Source organism: Crinia signifera, chromosome 6 (assembly GCF_055691185.1).
Source record: "Crinia signifera chromosome 6, ASM5569118v1, whole genome shotgun sequence".
In the NCBI taxonomy this organism is placed as follows: domain Eukaryota; kingdom Metazoa; phylum Chordata; class Amphibia; order Anura; family Myobatrachidae; genus Crinia; species Crinia signifera.
Window position 1 is genome coordinate 188673479 of NC_139222.1, and position 15026 is coordinate 188688504.

A 15026-nucleotide genomic window follows, 5' to 3' on the forward strand; every position below is an offset into this window, starting at 1 on the left:
ACTGCCACTTTCAGGGAAGTCCAGGAACAGAGCATTTTGTACCTAATGGAATGGGTCATGTTGGAGGGTATGAGCTACTTGTATTGATACTCTGGTCCTGATTCAGAGCTGCATGCAGTTGATGCATGGCTGTGATTTCTCATGGATATGCCAGTGCAAAAATATGCAAATGCCAGCTTCAGCATTTCTCTTGTGTACTTCAATGCGACGGACTGAGCAAACCCTGCAACACCTACTTTGAATAACTGAGCACAGCTCAACTGCACTGTTGGATCCAATAACTTCCCCATTAGGTACCATCAGTTGCAACATCATCACCTCAAGCGGCACCTGCCTGGCACAGCGTTTCACTTGTAACTTTCTAAAAGTATAGTCCCAGAGGATGATTTGGTGGGCTATAAATTACTGTGGCTAAATGGTTCCCACTGAACTACTAACCTGGATCCCACCACATAAAGTGGCTATCTACATAATAGGAATTATTCTTTAGCTGTATTAAATGAAAACACTTAGTCTGAAATAAGGACACTTGGCCAAGAATCTTGTTATACAGCTGTTTACATTTTTACTGTATGTTGTTGTTTGATGCTAATTAACCCTTTGAGTGCCAACATCTCTGTGAGAGATGCACAAAAATGTCTGCTAAAAATGCCAACATCTCTGAGAGATGCACAAAATATGAGTGCCAACAGCTCTGTCAGCCATGTGCAAGATATCGGCTTAAAATGACAGCGTCGCTCACATTGGTTATATAAATTCAAATCAAAATGTTGCGTAAAAAAAGATTATATTTCCTATATAAAAGGTAAGCAATACAGGTCATTATGATGAATGAAAATGTTTGCTTGGCAATTTTCACACCAATTTTGACAAATTCACATGGCACTCAAAGGGTTAATGTATTTTCATAGTGTAGACACGGATAAATTAGAAAATATCCTGGAAATAGATGATTTATAGACAGTGTACAATCATTTACCTGGTATAGTACTATAGTTAATTATATTGGAAACTTGGAATATTATAGTAATAATATACTGCAGGATAATTGGTTATACTTTGTTGAGCACTACAATGCAAATTGGAAGAACTTTCTTCTTATTCTAATCCACTGTGCTTTGTATAATATCTGTATATACATAAATGGTTTTGTTCAAATGTAAGCAACCGATTGTAATATTTTTCAATGTACATGTAGCCTTTCAAATAATAGGAAATGTAAATACACCAAATGTAGCATATCTTAATACAAACTGTAGTTAAATAATAGAAAATGTACAATAAACTTAACATAGGAAAAAATAGTTATACTAAACTAAAAGGTGCATACACAGTGTACCATATGCGGCACCGATAATATCATTAATGATATAGGTGATTTCGCGAAAAACGAACAAAAATAGTGTGTACCCCATTTAACAAAGCTGCTTTTTGTCAGCTACTCCTTTTTTATGCTGTATCAATGTGTACAAACTTCCCAGTAAATGTGAAAAGTGGCAACAGTTAAAAATGTACAACTTTATATATAAAGGTTGGATAAAGAAAAGATTTCCCTTACAGTATGTCAACTGCAGATCAAGGAAATGTCTGAGGTAACATAACAAGTGAAGATTTTAAATTGTTCTCAATTAAAATACCCATGTTTGTGTGTACATTTTAGCTACAGTACAAGTTGTAAGATTTTTTTTTCTTTCTAAACATTTTTGTTTTATTGTATATACAGTATTTGCATTTTTTTTTACTTGAAGTTGTCAACACTATGCTTTCACCAGAAGACAGAGGGAGGACATGAATGGTGTGGGTTGTCTACAACAACTACTGTAGGTTAACAAGCATTGGGTAGACACCACTAGGTTGACAGGTGTCAAGGTCTACATGTGTCTAGGTCGACACAAGCATTAGGTCGACATGGACAATGTCGACATGGGGGTTTTCACTGTTTTTGGGCTGTCAACACAGTCGACATAGACACAGTTTAAAGTGCACCGCACTCGCCATGCTTCAGTCACTATTTTATTCTCCCACCACACCCTAGTGGATGGTAGGGCATGAAATACCGCCTGTTGGCACATGTCAGCTCAAAAAACAGTGAAAACCCCCATGTCGACCTGGTGGTGTTGACACAATGCTTGTCGACCTAGTTGTTGTAGACCTAATGATCATATCCTGACATGAAGGGGTTTATTCACTAAAATGGTAGTTCTATTGAAGATGGGATATTGCTATCATATAAATAAGTAGACTCTGAATGGTTGCTATGGGCAACAACTCATCGTCAATAGAACTTCAATCTTGGACCTGAAGAGTGTTTCTGTTGTACTTGTTAATCCCTTTCAGATAAAGCATTGTCTATGCACATCATCTCCAGGTAGCATGTTGAAAAAAACACCCACCAAACAAATATTTTTCGATTTTGCCCACAATTACTGTATATTCCTGTATTCCTCTTTTTAAAGGAATCCATGAGCCTTATGGGGCCTACACATGGGGAGATTCTGCTGAGTGATCTGAGCAATGAAGATTGCTCAGCATACTGCTGTGCCAGCGCTGTGTGCTGAGCAATCTGTCAGATCTGTGGACCCTACACACGGAGCGATGTAGGAGCATTTTCTAAGCAATTGAGTAAGATTGCTTAGAAAATGCCCTGAAATCGCACCATGTGTAGGCCCCTTCATTGCTCTGGTGTCTAGCTTCTGTACACCAGAAGAAAGAGAGGACCAACACCACTGTGTACATATACCCTAAATGTTTTGATACATTGTAAATATCTTTTTTATAAATTGAAGTTTTTTTTACCTTGTTACATTTGATTTATGACACTGCTGTAGTTTTCACTGTATTTTTTTTATATGTTTATCTTGTCCAGATAACCAATACATTTATAAAACTATGCTAAAGACACTTTAAGTTTACAATGTTTGTATGTTTTTATTTTTGCTATATGTAATAAATTGCAATATCTGGTATCTTTCTCTTTTTTTATTTTAAACATTGTGTCCATTTATTGTACTACAGGTGTTATATACACTAAGGGGATAAATAGGTCTTGTCAATAAGCAATAGGTGGACCCTACACTGCAGGTGCTGGGGTGTTGGCAAAACTGCTGCTTTAAGAATTGCTGGTGCTCTGTCTGCACAACATGATGATAAATCATTGTTTCCAGTTGTAGTGTCAATGGATATACAATGCTGTAAGTACTGTACTTGCTGACATCCAGCTGGAGCTTTCCAGGGTTCACATGCTGCTTGTCAACATTCATACATTCAGATTACTGACAACCAAATTGCATGGCATTAATACCCCTTCCACACAGAAACCACATTACCAGGGAAAGAAGTTCTACCCAATAATTTGTCCTTTTTCTGTGTGAAAGGGTCATCCCAGGTCATAAAACCCAGGTCTACGACAGTGCAATTTACCAGCGTCTAGGACCTGGGATTAATGACTCAGGCTGACTCTTTTACACCCCATGCCTGCATTTTCAATTGCTAAAAAAAAACTGCAGTTGCATTACAGATCTAGTGGATCATCATGACCATTGGTCACAATGCTCATATGCGACTGCAGACTTGGTAAGTCTGACCTTATTCAGGCTGACCATCACCGGGCGGCTTGCAAGGCGACAGAAATTGTGCCTTGCAGTGCAGTCCTTGCCATTGCCACTCCTCCCCTTGCTCCCAATCCTCTCAATCAGGAAGAGGCATTCTTTATTACCCGTTATGAGTGCAGGACCTGTCAGACACATCCATAGAACAGGTCCTGCACGTGTGCAGTTTCCCAAAGATTGCTAAACTGTGCTTTGGATTGCGAATGTGATCAGTGGTGAATTAGGCCCCAAGTATGGTAAGGGGGCAATCATTCCAATGTGAACAAATTCAGACCAGAAAAGATAAGAATCTGAGACAGACTTATTATTTGTAGGTGTTTCAGTTGGGTACAAATACCATGTGAGGATAACTGTCCCTGTTACTAGAAAGCTCCTTGACCGGCTGCAAGCACTACTCGCTTGGTGCGAAAACATGCACACTCACATGTCGTCAACTTGCACATATAGACATACAGATATTCCCATACAACTTGGCCAATGTTACAGGGTGCAAGTTTTAAATTAGCACCAAAAACCTTCCCAAAATGTCTGCAATATAGGAATGGATATAACAGTCATATGATTCCGATGGTCAATGTTCGACCTTCAATGGTGAAGATTCATTGTGTCATCAACAGCGCTAGGTGTTTCCCATTTCCTCAGTTTTACAAATTTTTGTGTGTTGCTACTGTGGCTGACAGAAACAATGACACTGATCAGCCAACCAGCAGAAGAAAAAAGGACAGGGGTCAGGCTGCTAGCAGCTACAGGAACTCAAGAGACGAATATAGATCTAGACAATTGGAACATGTTTCCCATGTAGAAACACGGACATCCAACCCCCCAAAATGACCTGTATATAGACACGATCCATCAGGTGCCAGACCCAAAGATAAGTATGAGGTCACTTCAGGACGTAATGTCATCCACGAGGAAAAGAGGGATTTTTTAGAATTCCTCCCATCAAAGATGCAACAGTTCCCAAACAGAGAGAGGGTGATGGGCACCCCAAAAAGAAGGAGACACAGTACAGAGGGAGGAGAGGGGGAAGAAGAGAGACTTACAAGAAATTAGCCAAAATCAGAAGGGAAAACAATAAAAAATTTATTTTCAATCTCTCTACTAAAAAAAAACTCACTGAGATAGAGAAATTATTACTCATTCGAGGTCTCAAATTTGCCCCCTCAGCAGAGCCAAACATTTTTGAATTATTTGTGGAACTAAATAGATACATCAGAACGTTATGCCGTAAACGGTTCTTCGCACGTCAGACACTATACAAGAAACAAGTAAGTGCTATGCCCATTGTTTTGGACACAGGTGACTAAACAGCAATTAACACACTTAATGAGCTATTAAGAGAAAATCAAGTAGAGAGTATTGAACCTACCCAACAAAAGATCTTTGATATATCAAGAGAAAACTTCCGTATGAAATTGGAATTTTTTCCCATTAAGTCCAAAGGACAAAATATTGAGAGTTTCTACAAAACTACTTTAGATGACTTTAGGAACCTGTGCTCAAAAATCCAAATGAAACATAAAAAAAATAATAACCCACAAAAAAAAGAACCTTAATAAACAAGAGCTGAAAGCCCTAAAAAAACTTACTAAGGACACCAGCTTAGTTATAAGGGAAGCAGACAAAGGTGTTGGTGGTGGGGAGGGGGGGGGGGGTTAGTGCTTCAGGATCATACAGAATACATAAATGAAGCCCTTAGACAACTTAATAATTCTGAATGCTATAGGAAACTTTCCTCTGATCCCACCAGCCTTTTTGTTTCAGAACTGTCAGACCTGCTTTTGAGAGGAGAAGCACAGGGGGTTATATCAAGAGATGAACTAAGATTTTTAATTTTTGAACACCCGGTCACTCCAATTTTTTATCATTTACCCAAAATACACAAATTCCTCAAAGCACCCCCAGGTAGACCTATTATTTCTGGCATTAATTCACTCACATCCAATCTTTCTTTTTATGTTGATTCTTTTTTTATTCTTTTTTGCAACCCAGGGTTTCCACCCTCAGGTCCCACATCCGAGATACCACTCATTTTTTACAAATTATACAGAATCAAACCTGGAAAGACTCTTATAATTTTTTTTACCTCTGGACGTCCAGAGCCTTTATTCAAATATTCCACATGAAACAGGTTTAAGTGTCATTACAGATAGGTTATTCTCGGATGGGGACCTGAGTTTGGATCACCAACACTTTATCACAGATGCAATAGCATTTATTTTACAGCACAATTATTTTTTGTTTCTAGACACATTCTATTTACAAATCATGGGTACTGCCATGGGGACCAGATTCGCCCTCAGCTATGCCAACCTCTATATGTGGGCGGTCGAAGACCACCTCATTTGGGGGGGGGGCTGGGGGACAGATCTGGTCCTCTATGGCAGATACATTGATGATCTATTTATTATTTGGGATGGGGATGCACTTTCTGCACAGAATTTTGTTAATCACCTCAATTCCAATCACTATAATTAAAAATTCACATACACCTTTCACGCCCATAAAACCACATTTCTTGATATAGCCCTCGAAATACGGGACAATCAAATATTTACCACCAATTATGTGAAAGAAGTAGGCACAAATGCCTACTTGCACGTTCAAAGTGCACACTATACACCATGGGTTAGAAATATACCCAAGGGGCAGTTTTTGCGCCTCAAAAGAAATTGTTTAGACAATATTTATTTTTGTGAGCAAGCTGGTGGGATGAGGAAGTCCTTTGAAGATCGGGGCTATCCTAAATACCTTTTGGACAAAGCCATCAATAATCCTAAAAAAGAAAAAGTAACAAACTCCACGAAAAGAGATCAGGTAATTACATCATCAGGCGTATTCATTATAAAAAATATATGTATATAGAAAAAATAATCTTTGGATAATGTCCTGACCCATCCTATGAAACTTGCTAAGTATACACCAATAGCTTTGTCTATATGTATATATGTATAAATGTCTCATTCTACATACGAAACTGCCAACTGTCCATCAACAGCTAACTTGTATACGTTGATATGGTTCCAGCCTTATATTATTTACAAATATACTGATGCGGCTGTAAATGTATTTAATAAGCAAACCTCCATAATATATATATATATATATATATATATATATATATATACATACAGGGGAAAAAAAAGATACCTTGTCCTGACACCCTCTCCCAATGTAAAAAAAAAAATGTCAGTGTTTATTCTTGTTCCAATATACAGATGTAGCGGGATTCATCTTTGCAGGGGATGGCGTCGCCATCGCCATCCCCAGCCCCGCCGCCATCTGTATGCCGGAAGGGGGCTCACGCGTCCCCTTCCGACAGTGCTGCCCTCGGTCGCCCGGTGCACTCCCCGCAGCCTCCTCGGGTTCCCCCTGCCCCCTCGAGTGGGAGGCGGACAGTAATGCGTCTGCCTCGCCGCCCGGATACTGACACGCGCATGCGTGGGGGACACACGCGCGTCTCAGTCCGATAGCGCCAGCAAGGATGAGGACAGATACATCTGTATGTGTGGCTACTCTCTAATATTGAACACATTAATTTGCCTTTATTACAGCCCTACTGTGCTAGTCATGTGACTGTTGCTATCAACTAACTGTGTAAGACCAGGACTCACTTCCGGGGTCTTTATGCAACATTTGACCACGCTCTTGATAAGTGAATGATATTACACACCTCCAATGACGCCTACTGGTGCGTCACTACGCATGCCGATGCTTACATATCTATCCCCTCACAGCAGATGTGGAGGTCACGTGATCCAGAGTGTGCAACACTGCGTATGTCAGTGCACTCAGGAGTCACGTGACGCATGGACGAGCGTCATCATGTGCGCCCGATTCGGCACACATCAATGCCATTTGTGAGTGCACATTTCTTTCCAAAACGAGTGGAGGTCACGTGATGTGTTTGGTGACATCACGTGACCCCGCTATTTCCATCAAATGGAAGTGGGGCATATTTTGTGCGTGCACCCACCTCAAAGAAACTATTACTATTGGTCTTCCTGGTCATATGATCAGGTCCGGTCAGGTGACCGATCTAAATATCATCATTATGCAATCTATAACTTCTAAATGGTAAATATAACTTTTATTATGTAAAACATATATTATTGTGTTATACTGCCTCCTCTTCACCTACTATTTGAAATTATGATTTTTTTAACACGATTGGATGATCTAAGCACCCAGGTGCTACTCATTGTAGTGATTACTAGGGTATATAAACCAGTCTCTGCTATGAGGGTATCCTTGATATAGCTGCAGTTTTGGGAAAGCAGCGAAGCACGTTGGGGACCCCCCAATATCTTGATCTTTGTCTTGCTGGACATCCATTGCACATTTGGACCCCATTGCCCCACCGCTGTTCCCAAAAACAGACCTCACTCCATCAGTCCATACCACATCATAGAGAGGACTCTTACTCCCTGCAAATTGGGACCCATCCCACTGGGCTCCATATAGGATATTCTATCATCCGGGACAACCAACCATCCAATTGATTGGACAGACCATTGATCCAACTTGCTCCAGCACAAGTGGAGAACACACCTTGGAACACCTCCAGTGGCCACGGAACTCAAATCCATCCCTCTCCAGGCCACCCACTAGTGAGGACCCATCGCACATCCTAGGGTGATCCGTTTGTTTCTTTCTAGCTCATTGGGGTTCAACATCATCACCCCAAACCGCGGGAGGAGTACCCAAACTCATTGGACATCGCCCAATCCACTTGCCATCAGCGGGACGACCTAGTGCACCGCACCATTGCCCATGGAGTGGTAACTATACCAATCACCCAATTGTACAATTCTATTGCTATAGTGCAAAAACGTAAAAGACTAGTCCAGCAAGCAGAGTGTTTTTATCATTATTATTTTATTTATTTTCTTATTCATTGTTCATATGTACATGATGCATCTCAACTCTTTTAAGCAAATACTGTTCACACAGGTCATTCAGTAATATTAAAATTGTTTGTAAAGATCATCCAATCTGTCAATCCATTTTAATAATTATTATCTTTAGCGCTGCTACAGAACTCAGTTCTGAACCCTTTTTGCTTTTGCTAGCAGCTACAGTATCGCGAATTCAGCTCTGAGTGATAATGTCAACAATTTACTGCATGTGATAGATATGACCGAGAGATAGAGTGTGTGACCAATGCCACAGGGGTGCAAATAGCGATGCTCAGGGTGTATATATTATATATATATATATATATATATATATACAGGTTGAGTATCCCGTATCCAAAATGCTCGGGACCAGGAGAATTTTGGATAACGGATTATTCCGTATTTCGGAATATTTTAATATTTCAATTATGTATTTTGAAGTATCTTGCATGTATGCTGTATAAACACATAAAATACACACAAATATATTTTATTACCACATAAAATACACACAAATATATTTTATTTGTTCAAAAAACAAGGTTTCAAAACATGAAACAAAATTTGTGTACTATCTCAGATATTGAATTTGAATGCCAAGCAATCATTTTCTTGCACATATATAGTGCCAGTTACATATCATGTCACCAGTAGTGCTGTTACAGATGTCCCCAGTGAGTTTTTAGCAGAAAAATATTTTTTTTTTCACTTTCTGGAATGCATGTTTTTCGGAATAATTCGGATAACGGATACTCGGATACGGGATACTCAACCTGTATATATATATATATATATATATATATATATATATATATATATACACACATAAACTATGTAATTGGAACCAGAATACACTGGGTCATTTTAGTCCACCCTCCACTTTGCCTCTTCTACCCTTCACTGTCAGATTTCTTCTGCATATTTGTCTACCCTCTCCACAACAGTATGTTCTGCACTGTGATATCTTCCACCTTCACATCATTATATTCTGCACTGTGATGTCATGGGAGTGCTCCGCAAACCCTGATTCATTGGCAACGCTAGTTTCTGCCTATGACCATCATCTGGCAACCTGGCATTGACAGGCCTATCTGATACGTCACCTCTAGGTGTTTTACAACCAACCACCATGGGTTTTGCATTGTCTTCTGTATCCCTATGTTTTGTTTATTGTCCTCTTCCCCCCCCTTCGAATTGTCAATTCAATCTATGTTTTTTATTGTGCAGTCGCCACCCCTATCCTCCATGTCTATATCTTATATTTGAATGCCCAGATCCTGTGAAGCTCCTCCACTGCCCCAGGTTCTGCCAGACAGCAACGTCATCATCATATGACGACTGCCACTGTCTGCAAGCCAAAGCTGGCTGTGCTGCTTGGAGACTGTGGGAGGTGAAGGAGTGGATCGCCTTGATGGCACATACAGTGATACCTATCTGTCGGGCACAAGTACTTGAGCAGTTGGGTTGGTAGTTAATGTGGTGCAGCATACTGGCATATTTCACCCTACATATACCACTCTATAAATTCTACAGTTTGGCCCTTATTCAGATCTGGGGCCTTATTCTACTTCACTCTTTCTGACAAAATCCTTCTTAGATGGACAAAACCATGTGCACTGCAGGGGGGCAGATGTAAAATGTGCAGAAAGAATTAGATTTGGGTGAGATATTTTGTTTCTGTGCAGGGTAAATACTGGCTGCTTTATTTTTACACTCCAATATAGATCTTTCTTTGAAGTAAAACCCCACCCAAATCTAATTCTCTCTGCACAAGTAACATCTGCCCCACCTGCAGTGCACATGGTTTTGTCCATCTAAGAAGGAATTTGTCAGAAAGAGTGAACTAGAATAACCCCCCTGATCACAGTACAAATTTGTTCTCAAAATGGGCAAAACCATGTGCACTGCATATGGGGCAGATGTAACATGTGCAGAGAGAGTTAAATTTGGGTGGGGTGTGTTGAAACTGAAATCTAAATTGCAGTGTAAAAATAATGCAGCCAGTATTTACCCTGCACAGAAACAAAATAACATACAAATCTAAAGCTGTGAACACATGGTGCAATATGATCGCTGGCAATATATAGCTAGCAATATATTGCTCAGCAATCATATTGCTCAGTGTCCCGTTTTCATCAGCAACCAGAGATGGTCGCTGATGAAAATGACACACTGCCAGGAGAAGAGGCAGGGAAAGTCGATGGTCGGAGGAGCGTGCTCCTCCGACCAGCAACCATTAGGGGGCTGAAAACGGGAGCGCGCACCTGGCGATTTATCGCCGGTGCACACTCCAATAGCTGGCAATATGGTCGCTCAGTGACCATATTGCCAGCGATTTTTGCCCGTGTGTATGCACCTTAACTCTCTCTATACATATTACATCTGCCCCACCTGCAGTTCATATGGTTTTTCCCATTTTGAGAACAAATTTATACTGCGATCAGATCTGAACAAGGGTCTATATGAAATCAAGAGAAAAAAAAAAGTACTTAAATTAGGTAATTTTAATATTATAGAACAAACAATTAAGACATATCCATTGGCATCTTGAGAAATAAACACATTGAAATATTACTAAATTCAGTGCCGCCAAGTAAAATATTGGGTTTTAATTACATATACCCATTAAACTAAATTGCTCCTTTGTTTAGTTATCTGTTTAATGCTTGTGTTGAAATTGCCAGTCTTTTTCTATCTGCATAAAGACACAGTTCAAATAAAGCAAGGCTGTGTTAGCATAACCAGGGATTTGTAGTAACAGGTACTGTATATCAATGTCTATTTGTTAGCAGCAGACAAATTAATTGCAGGTTACCTTCATCTGTCTCCCAAACCTGTACAGGCACATTATAAATAAAATAATTCAGGCATCGGTCTCACCGCTTTTAAATCTCCATACAAATGTATCTCCTGATTGCTGGTGCTTATTCTATAGCACAGTCCTTTTAAGAGTCTGTAATTGTTTGTTCCTACATTGAATAGAGGGATCCAGCACTCCAATACACCAGCCAGCACATACCATGGCTGCGTGCCCTCCTTTGAGATTGCACTCATAGGTATAGACAAAAAACATCATCAGGCGGACTTTCATACAGTGAAACAAGCGGAGTTTGTTCCACATTTTGGTGTCAGGCAGACCCTTGTGTATCGGGCTGTCTAACCCAGAAACGTAGAAAAACCACCTTTTGTTTCACTTTTATGAAAGTACATATATAGTAAGTCTCCGTCAAGATAAACATTTTAGAAGGATGATTTTTTTAGGTTTATCAGTGCATTATGAGGGGTTATTGTGGTTGATACACTCTCATGACACGTTTTTCAGCTTAGTGTACATGTCCAATTTTGATCCTCCATACAAGCTTGCACCATTGCGAACAGAAATACACTTGCAAGCAAGGCCCAGAATAAAGGCGTGGTGTGGGTGTATCTCTGGGCACAGCCTCGCAAGAGGTCTCAAATGGGCCTAAACTGGGGCGTTTACAAGGGGAATTGACCACAAGTGCTGGGTGGTGGCTTTGCAACACTGCGTGTGCACTAGCAGTGGTGGGAATGAAAATCATTTGCAAATCTAAGTGAATCTCAGGTCTTGCCTGGCTGCAGCTTAGCGGACCAACGTTTGCAACAGCAATAACCAAGCTCATGAGCTAAAATACATGCACCTGCACACACTACTCACCCATGCACCATACAAGTATTTCTCATTAACCAATTAACTAACCCCATCTACTCAATGCAGGGCCACGGTAAGCAGTTTTGTAGCTTAAACATTTACACCTTTCATGCTTCATATGTAATATACTGTATCTGTGCGCATATATGCAACACCTTAATATCATTCGCTTTACAAATTGTTGCTCTGTGCATGTGACACTTTCATTTGGAAACATGACAACTAAATCACTATAATGACTGACAATCATTGTGACAAACATGTTAAACCTATACACTCTCACAACACACATACATGTGTCATTTATTAAAACCACACTTGCATCAGCTTTTTTAATGCCTCTTATGCATCCATCACACAATCTGCTTAAACAAAGTCAACACACAATGTTAATGTGCATTTCAATAAATGTAGATGGTCACAAGTCAACATATGTCAACTGTCATAGTTGTTAACAAAAACAACCATGATGGTGTGCTGACACTACACACATCTGTGTTCTCATGCATTTCTACACCAGTGTTGTGTGCAGTGGCGTAAGTTAGACCATGTCGCTTGGAGGCAAAAAAAAAAATGGTGCACCCCTCCCCATACATAGAGATAGCAAGAGAGAGGGAGAATGAGATAGGGGGAGAGAGGGAGAATGAGATAGGGGGAGCGAGAAAGAGATGAGGAGAATGAGATTTAGGGAATCATGGAGAAAGACAGAAACAAGATAATGTGAGAGAGAGAGAGAGAGAGAGAGAGAGAGAGAGAGAGAGAGATGGTGTTGGAAAGAGAGAAGGGGTAAGAGGTTGTATTGGATAGCTAGAGAGGAGTAAGAGAGAAGGGGGTCAGATACAGAGGGTGAGAGGGGAGGTCAGGCAGAAAGAGAGAGGGGTGAGAAATAGGGGATCAGGTTGACATGTTCACCCTTACGGAGGCCTTGCAGGCCTTTGTTAAAGCGAGTCCAGGCCATCGGAATTTCCCAACGTGATTAAGTATTTGTGTTTAGTACATGAAATGTACCTTAAGACGAAGGGGTATTCTTGGCGAGATTATGATGAAAAGTTCCGTAGGAAGCAGGATGGTAACAATATTTTGCCCATGGGTTTCAAGGTTGTGGAGGTCTGGCTGGAAGTTACACAGCAGACTTCCAGAGGAGATTTGCAGGGTTAGATATCAGTTGTTTGAGGAGGTGCTGGAATTGGTACGGGAGCATGGGGGCATGGCTTTAATGGCAAAAGTTGACGTGGAGTCTGCTTTTCGGTTGTTTCCTATACACCCTGATTCTTTGCGGTTTCTGGGTTTTAGGTTAGAAGGGGAGTTTTTCTAGATGCTTGCCAATGGGGTCTCATGTGCCTATTTTGAAAAGTTGAGTTCATTTTTACATTGGTGTATTCAGGTGGCATCGGGCCAACGAGGTATTGCGCATTATTTAGATGATTTTCTTTTTGTTGGCCCGGGAGGTAGTCCCGTATGCAGCGGTTTGTTGGAGGTGACAAAACAGGTATTTGGGTCATTATAGCGGCAGACAAAACAAAGGGCCCAACACATTGTTTTACTTATCTGGGTATCAAAATAGACTCGGAGGCGGGTTGTTGCCGCCTTCCGGCCAGTAAGGTGCAGAAGTTGTTGGGTCTGTTTGGAGAAGTGGAAGGTGCTTTTGAAACAGGTACATTCTTTGTTGGGGTCCATCAATTTTGCGTGCAGGGTGATCCCAATGGGTCGAGAATTCTGCCGTAAACTTGAGCGGGCAACGGCTGGGGTGGTTACGCAACACCAAACGGTTTATCTTTCAATGGAAATCAGGGATGACCTTTGCGTGTGGTCTTCCTTTTTGGTATCATTTAACAGGGTAGTGTTGTGGCTTGCCCCCCTTGTTATAATAGCGCCCTACAGCTATACACTGATGCGTCTGGTAGTGTTGGTTTGCTGCCTTTTTTTTTAGAATGGAATGGTGTGCAGCCTCTTGGCCTAAATCATGGTCAGATAGGGGTTTCACCAAGAATTTGCTGTTGTTGGAGCTGTTTCCAATTGTTGTGGCTCTGGAATTGTGGGATCAGGATTTGGCAGATAGGCAGGTGGTATTCCGGTGTGATAACATGCCATCAATAATCAAAGGACATCTTGCCCTCTAGCCTTGCGGCTTCTCAGGCATCTGGTTTTGCAGTGTTTGCGGTTTAATGTCACTTTCTCGGCCTGCCACGTTCCCGGCATTGATATCAGGATTGCGGATGCATTGTCCAGCTTTCAGTGGGATAAGTTCTGGGAGTTGGTGCTGGGAGCAGCGGCAGTTGGTTTACGATGCCCACCTTATATCTGGCAGATTATCGAGCCGATATAGTAGGACTGGCCAGGAACACTTTGGCTCCTTCCACGCAGCGGGCTTATGGTGCGGCTTGGAGAGATTGGCAGTCCTTTCTTTGTAGGTATGGTCGGGAAGGTGAGTCATTGGAGCATAGATTCTGGGTTTTTGTGTGGGAACATTATAAAGCGAGCAGGTCAAAGGGGATATGTCTGCTGCCCTTGCGGGTATTGCATTTCATTCACGTTTGCTTTGGCAAGAAGACCCCACTCGTTCCTTTGTATTGACAAAGGCCATGAAGGGTTGGGCCAGGGTAAATCCGGTACCTGTGGATTCACGTCGGCCTATTGACTTGGCTTTATTGAAGGATTTATTGAGGAAAGCATTGTGGAGTCCCCGTATGAAGCCTCGCTTTTTAGGGCGGCTTTTGCTTTGGCACTTTTTGGAGCCTTTAGGGTGAGTGAATCAGTAGCAAAGAACAAGTCAGATAGGGACTCAGGTTTACGTTTTTGGTAATGTTCAAGTGCGCAGCGAAAGTTTGCTTTGCAAAATTGCACAGTCAA

At 41.1% G+C, this 15026-nt stretch overlaps 1 long non-coding RNA gene across 1 annotated transcript; it reads left to right on the plus strand.

Moving 5' to 3' along the window:
• The first annotated feature begins 9 nt into the window (after positions 1-9).
• Positions 10-2966, plus strand: LOC146008773 (uncharacterized). Its single transcript, XR_014444565.1, has 2 exons — positions 10-1559; positions 1593-2966. It is a non-coding gene; the product is annotated as an uncharacterized LOC146008773 (long non-coding RNA).
• Positions 2967-15026: the final 12060 nt, after the last annotated feature.